The sequence below is a fragment of the Diabrotica virgifera genome, chromosome 5, assembly GCF_917563875.1.
Source record: "Diabrotica virgifera virgifera chromosome 5, PGI_DIABVI_V3a".
NCBI classification, from domain to species: domain Eukaryota; kingdom Metazoa; phylum Arthropoda; class Insecta; order Coleoptera; family Chrysomelidae; genus Diabrotica; species Diabrotica virgifera.
In genome coordinates this window covers 110,431,765-110,445,596 of record NC_065447.1, presented here as the reverse complement: position 1 = coordinate 110,445,596, position 13,832 = coordinate 110,431,765, and the positions used below count along the sequence as shown (strand labels likewise).

Genomic DNA, 13,832 nt, shown 5'->3' with positions numbered 1-13,832 from the left:
CACTGATATTAGTCCAGGGCGCATCTGTTTTGAGATGGACGTTAAGAGGTGAGTCACATTTTTTTGCAGAAATTTCTTGGAAATAATTCCTATAATAATAATTGGGTTATCCTCCCACTCAAAAATGTCTGGAACATTGTTTATATAATCAAAATGTCAAAAAATGAAGGAAAAATTTGATTATTTTCTTCGTTTTTTGATTATAACTTTCAAAGTATTCACTTTCGAGAAAAGTTGTACTGATATAAAAGTTGCGTAATTAAATTTCCTATAATGTAAGATTGGTTACAAATTTTAAAAATTGTCACCCTTGTTGCAAAATAGCAATAATTGCGAAAAAACCATAAAAAAAACAAGTATTTGCATTTTACGCTTTTCAACAATTTGTGCTACACTTAGGACCTTCATATTTTACCCAGAAAAACTATATAATATAGTAAAACAATACTGTAAATTTCATTAATATCGGTGCAATAGATTTTGCAAAATAAATTTTGCAATCCAGCTTTCGCAAATAATATTCATTTTTTCAAAACGTTGCAGGACTGATAATAAAGCAGATAGCAAGTCGAAATTTTTTACGTATAGAAGAGTACCGCACCTTTCATTTGCAATTTTTAAAATTAAAATCCATTAACTACCACGGCGTCAGGAATTTTTTTAAATAAACATTAATTTTCGGTGCTACGCGCAGGACAGCGGTGTTCGATTCTCACAAGTTGATTTCCACCAAAATTTCTTCCAATCTTTATCTAATATATTATTATTTTCTTATACTATATTTTGTTGTATTTTAATATTTAAATTCCACCAAAAACAAACTAATTTGATTATTGTTTGTGAAATATTGTTTAAACAGTTGAATATGTTTAAAAATAATAAACTTTTATTCTCTAACTTAAAATATATGAACAAAGAAAGTTTTTGCCAAAAAAGTGTTATTTCAAAGGACAGAGCATGTGTTTTTATTTTGCAATAAACAAATTTATTTATCTATATCGAAATGTACTAAAAATTAAAATTTGTTAACCATTATCAAAGGTCATTGGAATGCCCAATCAGAGCAAACTATCCGCTGTCCTGCGCGTAGCACCAAAAAAATGTGTATTTAAAAAAATTCCTGACGCCGTAGTGGTTAACCGATTTTAATATTGCAAATTGCAAATGAAAGGTACGGTATTCTTCTATATGTAAAAAGAATTAAACTTGCTGTCTGCTTTATATTCAGTCCTGCAAGATTTTGAAAAAATTAATTTTTTTTTGCGAAAGCTGGATTGCAAATATTTTTTTGCAAAATCTATTCAACCGATCGTAATGAAATTCACAGTATTGTTTTCTTATATCACAAAGTTTTTCTTGGTAAAATATTAAGGTTCTAAGTATAGCATAAATGGTTGAAAAACGTAAAATGCGAATACTTGTTTTTTTTATCGTTTTTTCGCAATTATTTCTAATTTGCAACAAGGGTGACAATTTTTAAAATTTTTAATAAATTTCATATTATAGGAAATTTAATTGCGCAACTTTTATGTTAGTACAACTTTTCTCAGAAATGAATACTTTCAAAAAAATCGAATATTTCCTTCATTTTTTGACATTTTGATTATTTAAACAATGTTCCGGACCTTTTTGAGTAGGAGGATAAATCAAATATTATTATATGAGTTATTCTCAAGCAATTTCTGCAAAAAAATATGAGTCACCTCTCAACGTAAAAATGTACTAATATTTTTACAGATGCGCCCTGGTCTATATACAAAGTACCATTTCTTAGACAGAGATTTTTGAATTCGTCTTGTTGAAAATAACTGTCTTGTTGAAAAATATTTTTTAATGTTTGCATAAGGATATGAAAATTGACGTCTTGTGAATCTATATTAACTACATCAAAAAGGAGCTGGATTTTACACGGCAATATCAAACAAGCAATTTGATTTACAAATTAAAAAACTAAGTAATTCCTAGGTTTTTACCCACCGTGACCGTAGGAGAACCGGAAGTAGATATTTGAACTATTTGTGCAACTTTGATGTAACTTTGTGTAACGAGTAGATTGATATTCGATTTCACTAATATTGAGTCTTTTTTGTCAAACTTCCGGTCATAACTTTTTAACCGGAAATGATATTAAAATCAAAACTAAATATTCGAGCTCGAATTGTAAATACGTGTCGATTGATATATCATCTATACTATTTCTGTGAGTATGATGTGGCCCTTCCGGTTACAACTTAATACAAAAGCCGGAACCGGAAGTATATATTTGTTCTCGTATTGCTAAGGCAATTATCTATCATTAGAAGTTAGACATTAGAACCACAAAAACATGTAAAGAATATAAATATCTCGGATCTATAGTATCTAAAAAAGGCGCTACCAAAAAAAAACATCGAAAATAGATCGCAGTAGGGAAAAAAGCGGTAAAAATTCTAAGCTCTCTGCTATGGTCTAAAGATATTAGACAAACAACGAAATTGACAATCGATCAAACCTTGATAGAGCGTATTATGACTTATGGAGCAGAAGTTTGGCAGATCACGAAAAAAGATAGAAAAAGGACAGAAGTAGTACCACACCTCTAAGGAGAGGTGTGGTGGATCCAAAACAGATCACATCAGGAATAAAGATATTATAAGGAGGACAAATGCTGTATATTCCAGTGTAGATAGATTTGAAACGAGACAACTAGTGGGGTATGGTCACGTGAAACAAATGAGTAGCCGTGGAGTGGAATAGATGGCCAAAGAAAGTTTTAAATTACATACCGCAACAAAGATGAAGAAGGGGAATGCCTTCAGTTGCATGGGAAGAACATGTACGGCACATAATGAGAGATAGAGCCATAACAGAAGACGAATGAATGAATAGAAAACGATGGCGGTCGAAATGCGAAAAGCGACAGAGGCTGTAGGAACCTCGCTTATAGATAGATACATAATATTGCTAAGGTGCGTCGAATAATATATCGCTTTTACTATTTTGGCGACTTTAAAACAGTACTTCCACCTGAAACTCTGAAACCAGAATTCTCAACTTTCATATTATTTTTGAGTTGTAAACTTTTATCCGACCTCTCATTTGTAATTCGATCTGTTCTACTAATGGAGGAGTTGTGTTAGAATAGAATAGAATAGAATAGAAATATGCTTTATTGCCATGAAAAATTTTACAATTTTATCGACAAAGCTTATAAATAGTCAAAAAAACAAAACAGTAACAATCCAATTTACTAAAATTACATAAATCGTCAATATATTTAAATAATAATAATAATAATAATAAAGTTAAACTGTAAGAAACATTCTCTAATGATACTAGTATGCACTTCGGACTAGACAAGTGCCGTGTTTTGAATATAGTCATAGGAAAGGTACAGCCCGGTGGATTCGATATGCAAAATGGCCAGAACATCGAGGCCATGGGCGAAAATGATATGTACAAATATCTTGGGGTAAAGCAGGCGCGGAAAATTGACCATAAGCAAATGAAAACTGAGATAACTACTGAGTTTATACGAAAGGTAAAACAGCTGCTTCGTTCACAACTTAACAGTAAAAATTTGTTTAAGGCACTAAACACCTACGCTTGTTCCGCGCTTAGCTATTCATTTGGTATTTTTAAGTGGACAAAAACGGATATAGAAAATCTTCAGCGAAAAGTACGATCACACCTCACAAAGGCACAAAAACACCACCCTAAAAGTGCAGTAGAACGAACAACATTACCCCGGTATTTAGGAGGAAGAGGACTTATGGATACAGGTGAGCAATTAGATAAACAGATTGCTAATTTAAGAACTTATTTTCAGATGCAGGCTGAGACATCTACTCTACACCGCGCTATTTACGCAGTAGATGACACAACACCGATCAAACTGAGGGAACCAGAAATGCACATAAACCACCTTAATAAGGACGAAAAACTGCGCACCTGGATGGACAAACCTCTGCACGGGCGACATCCCAATGAGGTCAGCCAAGACTATGTCGACAATACAGCGTCGAACTATTGGTTGACATCGGGAAATATGTTCCCTGAAACAGAAGATTCATTACTAGCCATTCAGGATCAGGTTATACCAACTAAAAATTACCTAAAACATATCGTCAAAGACCCGACAAATGCCGATATGGATGCCGAACCCAAGAAACCATCCTACACCTTACAGGGGGCTGCCAGGCATTTGCTGCAACTGAATACAAGGAACGGCATGACGCAGTGGGAAAAATCCTTCATCAAGAGATAGCTATCAAGCTGGGACTTCTCCAAACTGACCATCTCCCATATTATCAATACGTCCCTGAGAGTATGCTTGAGGATGGCAACTACAAGCTATACTGGGACCGTACTGTGCTCACAGACCAAACAGTGGCACATAATAGACCAGATCTCGTACTAGTTAATAAATTAACAAGACAAACAACACTGATTGATGTGGCGATACCTAACAACAATAATATACGCAGTAAATTTACTGAAAAGATCGCCAAGTACAGAGATCTGGAAATTCAAATAAGAAGACAATGGAGAATGCAAAGTACCCAGACGATACTTATTATTATGTCTACTACTGGAGTCATTCCGAAGAACCTCCTCGAAAACATAAAAAAGCTGGGTCTAAATGAACACTTTTATAAGACCATGCAGAAAGCTGTACTACTCGCGACGGCCAGATGTGTACGAAAATTTCTGGGAGATACTCCAGCATACCAAGTCACCTAGGGCTCGATAACACGGAAAGAGTCCCACCAGAGCTCAATCCTTTTGATACCGTAGGTATCTGGGATGAGTCAATTTTCCCCTTAGAGGGAGTGTGAGCCGTATGGCTAAATCTGGATTAAGTTAAAACAGAAAAAATCAATTGCAAAAATTTAAATAAATTGCAAATGCATAGTTTACCTAAAAATTAATAAAAAAGGTTTAGAAGTTAAAAAGTTAAAAAGTTAAGCTGCTGCATATTTATGACACCCAAATATAGATAAAAAAATAATAAAAATACTACTTGTGCAAAGGGTACTGTAATTTCTTAGTTATTGACTAAAAAATCTTTCACTGAATAATATGGTCTTTCAGCTAGGTAGGCTTTTGTCAGTTTACGGAATTTGTGGAAAGATGGTGCAGATTTTAGTTGTAGGGGGAGATGGTTGTACATTTTTTTTGCGGAATATAATATCGATTTCTTTACTAACTCCAAGGACGGGGTCGGCAAATAGACGTCAAACGTAGAATTTCTCGTGAAGTAGTCATGATTAGGTTTTGGTGGAAAGACATGTAGATGTTTACGAAATAAGCAAACAGTTTCTAAAATATACAAAGATGGAAGGGTTAAAATTCCGTGATCTTTGAAATAACTTCTGCAATGTGTTGTTCTTCTGAGGCCAAACAGATATCTTATTGCTCTTTTTTGTAATTTGAAAATAACATCGAATTGGGCAGCTGTACCAGAACCCCAAAAAGGAAGACCATAACGAAGATGTGACTCGAACAAAGAAAAATATGTTATTTTGGAAGATGCTAAATTGAGTTCATTCGAAACAGATCTTATAGCATAGCAAGCTGAAGAGAGTTTCTTCTATAACAAATCGATATGGAGGGACCATTTAAGGTTGCTGTCTAAAAAAATACCAAGAAATTTAACAGAATCAACGGTACTGATCTGGCTGTTATTAAGAGGTAAGGGCTGAAGAGCTCCTTTATAAGACAATGCTACAGTTTTATCTACGTTAAACGAGAGTAAATTTTAGTCAGACCAGATTTTTATTGTAAGTAGATCAGAAGTTATAGTAGCATGAAGAGTTGCAATATTTGAGTTGCTCCAAGTGATACTGGTATCATCAGCAAAAGAAAGATTTTTCCATCGATTTTTAAATTAGTGATGTCATTAATAAAGATAAGGAAAAGTAGAGGACCCAATACTGAACCTTGAGGTAGCCCACATACAATGTTTTTGAGACTAGAGTCTGTATCATTTGCTCTAACCAGTTGTTTCCTATCATCCAGGTAAGTTTGGAACCAATCTAAAGAAATGCCTCGAATTCCGTAGAAATTAAGTTTTTTTATCAAAATGTTGTGAGTTACACAATCAAAAGCTTTGGCGTAGTCACAAAAAACGGTGGCAGTGTGAAGATTATTGTTCAGTGCTTGATAAACCTCATGTAGTACAGAAAACATGGCATCAGTGGTGCATTTATTATTTAAAAAGCCGAACTGATTTTGTGATAAAATGTTGTTTTCAACTAGAAAGGACATAAGTCGGGCTTTTATGAGTCTCTCCATAATTTTGGAGAGTACCGGTAGTAGTGCAATAGGTCTATAATTGCAGGTATTAGATATTTCACCACCCTTATGAAGAAGAATAATGATGGCTGTCTTCAGGCACTCTGTAAATTTACCTTTCTTAAAGAACCATTAATTAATGAGATGAGGACTTCTAACACATTTTCTGGAAGATTAGAAAAAATTTTTATCGATAGACCATCAGTACTACAGGAAGATTTGCTTTTGATACTATTGATTGTTGGGCAACGTCGGATTGACTAAGAAAAATCGTGTTATTTTGCGGCTATAATCAACTCGAAAAATCGGGAGTTATACCGAAAAATAATTCGTCGAAATAGTGGTATAAGTGATAATAAACAATTGATTTAGTGAAAAGACAAAAATATTTAGGATTACTGCAGAATTAGAATAAATTTCAGAAAATAAACAGGTTATTGTTGACAACATTAAGTGATAACGAGGTGTACTGATAAAACACACACCAAAACAAAAACAGCTGATGGTAAGAACGTGGATTGCTTGAAAACACCGTTGCCAGATCTGTAAGTAAATACTTAAACATAGTAATAGGTGTTAAGAAAACGAATTTAATTAGTTACGAATTTTTTTTTCTTTTTATATTGCATTGATAAAGTGCACGGAACTGACAGTATAGCTGGTCTGTGTTCTTTTCCGCGGTGCATTGGAAGGGAAAAAATAATACCTAATAAGTTAATACGGAAATTTTAATTTTAATTTTATGCTGGTGTTGGGTAATATTTAGAAAGATAATATAGGGTAATTATAATTTAGATATAGCGTTAAGTAGAATTGGAATAGGCAATCGAACAGATTAAAAAAAAATAGGAAAAGAGATGGAAGTACAAGAGAAACATAACTCAGAAGAAGAAAATAAGATAGATAAAATAATGGAAACTTTATTAGTATTGACACAAGAGATAAAAATGATAAGAGAGGGACAAAAAGAATATATTAAAGTAATACAAAAGGTGAAGGAAGAAAATGAGGCGATAAAGAAAGAAAATATGCATTTAAAAGAAGAAATAAAAGTAATCAATGAAAAGTTGGAAGAAATAGACAAAGAAAAAAGGCGCAATAATATTGTAATACAAGGAGTTAAAATAGACACGAACGAATCGAATATTTTAGAATGTGAAATGAAGACCTTTATACAAAATAATTTGGAAATTGAAGTAGAGATAAAAACAGCAAAAAAGATAGGATATAAGACCTGTTTAGTGGAATTCAATAAGATAGAAGATAAAATCAAAGTAATGACAAACAAAAACAAATTAAGGAACACAACCAACAGAAATATATATATTAATAACGAGATGACTGTAAGTGAAAAACGTATACAAAGACAAATGAAGGAAATAGCGATTGAGGAGAAGAATAAGGGAAAGAAAGTCAAAATGGGTTATCAAAAAATATGGATCGAAAGTGAAGAATGGAAATGGAATAAGGATAAGGAAATAATAGAAAGAGCTCCAAAACGAGATAAAAAAGAAATAAAAGCCGATGGTTCAAAAAACTAAGTAAAGAACAGACGGGAAAGGAAAAACGGAAAATGGACAGGAGTGGAATAGGACAAACGAATAAAATTGAAGAAAAAGTAGAAGAGAATAAAAGAAAGAAATTAGTAGTAAAAGATTTTATAATAGGAACGTGGAACGTAAGAAGTATTAATGGAAAAGAAATAGAATTAAACAAAGAATTTGAAAAAGCGGATTTAGATATATTGATAATAACGGAAACAAAGAAAAAGAATAAAGGAATAGTAGAAACAGACAATGACCACATTTTCATATGGAGTGGAGTGGAAAAGAATGCACGAGCGGCAGCAGGAGTGGGATGTTTAATAAAGAAAGAACACAAAAATACACTTAACAAATGGGAAGCAATAAGTGAAAGAATACTGATGATAGAATTAAAATGCAAGACACACATCAAGACAATAATAGCAACTTATGGACCAGATGAAAATGAAAAAACTGAAGAGAAAGATAAATACTGGAATGAACTGCAAGAGACTATAGAAGAGTGTAGAGGAAAAATATATATTGCTGGAGACTTCAATGGACGAGTTGGAACAAAGAATGATATATATGGAGCAGTAATCGGAAAACACGGTGAAAATACAAGAAATAATAATGGGAAAAGACTACTGGAATTTTGTATTAACAATGATTTAATAATAACAAATACTTATTTTGAACATAAAGATATTCATAAGATTACTAGAGAAGAACCGAGCAGAGGAGAAAAGTCAATAATAGACTATATATTGGTAGAAAGAAATAATAGAAATTCAGTAAGGGATGCTAGAGTCAAGAGAAGCTATGAGATAAATAGTGATCATTACTTGCTGATAGCTAAATTCAGAAGCGAAGAAAATAGAACAGAGACATTCAAAGAAAAGAAAAAAGGACATATAAAAATAAGGACTTACAAACTAAAAAATAAAGAGATAGCAGAAAAATATCAACAGATAGTATCGCGAGAAATAAATAAATATCAAGAAGAAATTATACAGAGGCCGTTAGAAACAAAATGGGAAACCTTTAAAAATATTGTATTACAAGCAGCAAAGGACGCCTGTGGGACTTACAATAAAGACAACAATAAGAAACAAACATCTTGGTGGACGAATGAAATTAAAGAACAAGTAAGAAAAAAGAAGAAAATATGGAAAGAATATTTAAATAATAGAACAGAAGCAAATTATACAAGCTACAAGGAACAGAGAAACATAGTAAAACAAATGGTAATGAGCGAGAAACAGAGAAGTTGGACAGAATTTGGAGAAAAAATGGAAAGAGATAATAAAGGTAATCAGAAGCTATTCTACAAAGTACTCAAAAATCTGAGAAAAGAAAAAGTAGATATAAATGCAAGTGCAATAAAAAACGAAGCTGGGGAGATACTGATCGAGGAGGAAGAGATAATGGAAAGATGGAAAGAATACTTCAAGAATCTACTAAACACAGAACAGAGAGCAGACAATCAAGATGATGAAATGGAAGAGGAAGAATGGAATGTAGAAAGAGAGGTAATAAATGAAGATATAACTAGAGAAGAGTTAGAAGAAGCTATAAGGAGTCTAAAGAACGGGAAAGCACCAGGAAGAGATAATATAACATCGGAAATGATAAAATATATGGGAAATAGTGGAAAACTAGTATTATTAGATATATATAGACAAGCATGGAGGGAAGAAACAACGCCTGAAGATTGGAGAATGGGCTTAATATTGCCAATACACAAGAAAGGTGATAACAAAGATTGTAACAATTATAGGGGACTAACATTATTAAGCACAATAACAAAAATATACGAGAAAATAATAGAGAAAAAATTGAGATTGATCACAGAAAACACATTAACAGAATCTCAAAGTGGATTTAGAGAAGGTAGAAGTACACAGGATCATATATTCACTTTGAAAGAAGTTATTAGCAGGAAGTGGATAGCAGAAAAACCCATATATTTAGCCTTTATGGACATGGAAAAGGCATTTGATAAAGTCAATAGAGAAATAATTTGGAAATGTTTAAAAAGGAAAAATGTAGATCAGAAACTAATAAGGGTAATACAAAGTTTATATAAAGAAACAAATAACTGTGTAATAAGATATAATATGATATCAGAAAAATTTGCTACAAATGTGGGAGTTAGACAGGGAGGGGGATTGAGTCCGCTTCTTTTCATAATATTTATGGATGAAATAATAAGAGAAACGAAACAAAGAACTAAACCAATATACATAGGATATAGGAAATTAGAACAAATAGGGATGACAGAATGTGCATTTGCCGATGATGTGGTTATTACAGCAGGAAACGAGAAAGGCCTAAGAGAAAGCTTGATAGTATGGAATGAGGTATTAACAAAATACGGTATGAAATTGAATAAGAGTAAGACAAAGACAATGGTAATAGATAGAAATAGGAAAAGGATAAATGTGCAAATAGATGGAGTAGAAATAGAGCAAGTCAGTAAATATCAATACCTAGGTGTAATATTTGAAGAAAACGGAAAACAAGAAATAGATATAAATTATAGGATACAAAAAACAAATAGACTATATTATGCAATAAACAGTGGATTTGTAAATAGACGAGAAATATCAAGAAAAACGAAAATGAGTGTATACAAAACTGTGTATAGACCTGTACTTACATATGGTTGTGAATCGTGGGTATTGACAAAAAGGGATAAAAGTAAATTGCAGGCAATAGAAATGAAATATCTAAGAAGAGTAATGGGAGTGACAAGAAGAGATAGAGTTAAGAATATAAAAATAAGAGAAGAATTAGAAATAGAACCAGTAGAAACTTATATAGAAGAAAGACAGCTGGGTTGGTGGGGACACCTTCAAAGAATGAGTGATAATATACCTGTTAAAAGAATCTGGGAAAGCAGAAATATAGAAAGGAAAAAACGTGGTAGACCAAGAAAACAATGGAATGCAGTAATAATGGATATTTTGGAAAAGAGGGGAACAACATGGAACGATGCCAAAAAACTAACAGAAAACAGAAAGATATGGAAGAAATTTACGAAGAACAAAAAAGAATAAAAGAAACAGAAACAGATCCCTACACCTCAGGGTAGAAGGGATAAAGATTATATATATATACTATTGATTGTTTGGATCAGTTCAGATTTATAGACTGGTGTTATAAAGAATGAATTCGAGACCTTTCTTGAATTAGGGAGATAGAAAATGGGATCTTGTTGTGGCAAAATAGTTGATGTAATACTTTTACTCACAATAAGAAAGTATTTATTTAGATTTTTAGGGTCGGGAAGTGAAAATGTTTGAGCAGTGTGGGTTTTATTTCGAAGATCGTTTATTATGGACCAAGTTTCTTTTGCAACTCTTTTGGGGCTTCCCAGACGGTTCTGGTAGTAGACTTTTTTAGCTGATTTTATAAGTTTAAGATAGGCTGCCCTGTACTTGGTGATATATTCAGTGATAGAGACGTTGGTAGTAAATTTCCTGATATAGAGAAGAGAACGCATATTCTTGGAAGATATTCGGATACTTTTAGTAGTCCAGTATTTGTGATGTTTTGGCTTAATTGCAATTAAAGGAAATGCTTTATTGAAGATACAGATAAGCTTATCTACGGACAGACAAGCAGACATATATAATTCAAGGTTTTCACCTTTTAATGTTGTCATCATGGCAATGACAAACATTATACCGATAATAGAAAATTTTAATACCAGTAGACCAACAAAAATCTGAAGAGATACCTATAAAACCAAGTACCTACGACAAGGATGTGTACTATCACCTCTACTACAAGAACTATATTGAAGGTGAAACAAGCTAGGTTAAAATTAAATCTTTAGAGAAAGTACCCGTATACAATTACTTAAGATGTGAGATAAATCAACAATGGAACCGCAGCTTTGAAATAAAATACCGCATTGAGATAAACAGAAGCTCTTTCAATCAGATGAAAACACTATTATGCAATGGATAATTGGAAATAGGAATTAGAACTAGATCGTTGGAGGCTACGTGTTTTCCCTCCTTTTATACGAAGTTCAAGTCTGGATAACTACGGACGCAACTGAAAAAAAGACGTGTTAGCTTTGACATGTGACGTTATCGACCAATGTGGAAAATATCATGGACATAACACATAACAATCAGAGTAATATTAAGAAAGATGAAAAAAAAAAGAAAAAGAAGTACTAAACAGTATGAAGGCAATAAAAATGAACTATTTTGGTCATATAATATCAAATGAAAAATATAAGTTAGTGCGTTAGTGATACAAGGGAAAGTGAAAGGAAAAAGAGGACCAGCGAGACGACGCACGTTTTAATTAAAAAATTTTAAGCAGTGGTGTGTAAAAACGACAATAGAATTCTTCAGAACCGCTGACAGAGTAAAATGGGCCGTGATGATCGCCAATGTCCTTAAAGGATGCGGGACACGAAGAAAAAGAAAAATTTTGTAAAATGGGTGAAAAAAATTACGTAAAAGTAACGTACATGCAAAAGGAGACAATAAATATACAATATTTCCCTCTAAGTTGGAACCATATGGAAAACTTTTTTATTATTAACTTGCTACCATACTCTCATCATGTGAACAAGTCGAATTAGAGCTCAGATGGTACCTAGAGCATATTACATGGAATATTTTGAACATCCATGTTTAAATTCGCATATTTCATCTATATTTCCTTGACGGATTACTTTTAAAGGGTTTTTACCCATATATTTTTATAATATTGTATTTTGGTGGTTAGCATGTTAGATCACATAAGCACTGATGATGATTGGTTATCCAATCGAAAACAAGTTCTGTGATGTAACCATTTTTAAAAATATATACTTTTATAAAGGATTTTATTCGTTTTTTTTTATTATTAATTTTACGAAAAAAGTTATTCTTCATGAAAAGTTCTGCATAGTTCAAGCATCCAAGCATCCAAGCATCCTTAACCTTCCGTGACTAACATTGGGTCTGTAAGACGGACCACTTAGAGTTTTTACGATTATATCCAAATTGTTCGTTATGTATCTTCGCAGCCATCAGTAGCTGCCTGATTCAGGTGTCTGTTTTTAGTGTTGAAGTTTGAGTCTTTAGTGTCAAGTGATTATGCAATTATCGACAATTTTATATAAAATTTTTTCTCAGAGACCGATGTTGGACGTGATATATTCGATTATTTTTTTCACCTGTCAAATTCTGACGTTTTTGCTTTTTCAGCCAATCACCACGCGTCGTTCTAGCCAATCATTGAGTGTAATACTGATAAAACACCCTCTTCCTTGATAAAACAGCCTCTTCCCTGATAAAACTTAAGGTATCCTAAATTTTACATAATACGTACATACCTGTGTTTACTAACTTAATTTATGAACAGCCCTGGTACATAGATATTTTAAAAACACTAACCACGATATACTCAGATTTTCTACAGTTTTTATTTTCAAAGAAATATTTCTAAACTTTTCATAAACGTCAAACAGAACCGATGTAAACTGTACACAGAACACAGAACTAATTCTTCTATTTTGTTGCCGATTTCAACAAACCAGTGTTATCACATAAAAGGATTCGAATATTTACAACGTAATATTTTGGAACAATAGTTACTTTTAAAATACACATTATATTAGTAGAATTAGTAAAATAGTTCTAAAATTACATTCTCCTATTTTATTATTACAAAAACACGGGTGAATAATAATTAAATACAATGCATTCACCTGGGGGTTAGGCAAAACCAATTACACCACTGCACTGTGGTGAACTCACCCAGCGTAGCTGGGTAAGACTACGAAGCAAGTAGGCCGCGCAATTTTGACCGATTTAAATTTTCGCGATTTAACATCGTCATAATTTAATTTAAACAAAATGAACGTTAGAGTTAGATTTGGTGACAATAATCATGAACAAATTAAAGATTTGTTAAAAAATAATACGCCTCAAAATACAATTAAGACAAAAAGGTCTGTTTAGACACAATTTGAGCAATTTTGCACAGTAAGGAACTATCAGTTGAATGATAATACAAGTA

General features: G+C 32.6%; 1 protein-coding gene across 1 annotated transcript in view; it reads right to left on the bottom strand.

Moving 5' to 3' along the window:
• The window catches only part of LOC126885096 (uncharacterized), a 345,985-nt gene extending 332,710 nt beyond the window's left edge, over positions 1-13,275 (bottom strand). Inside the window, exon 1 of the mRNA XM_050651521.1 lies at positions 13,147-13,275. The gene's annotated coding sequence lies outside the window, so the exon portion shown is untranslated. The remainder of the gene's footprint in view (positions 1-13,146) is intronic.
• Positions 13,276-13,832: the final 557 nt, after the last annotated feature.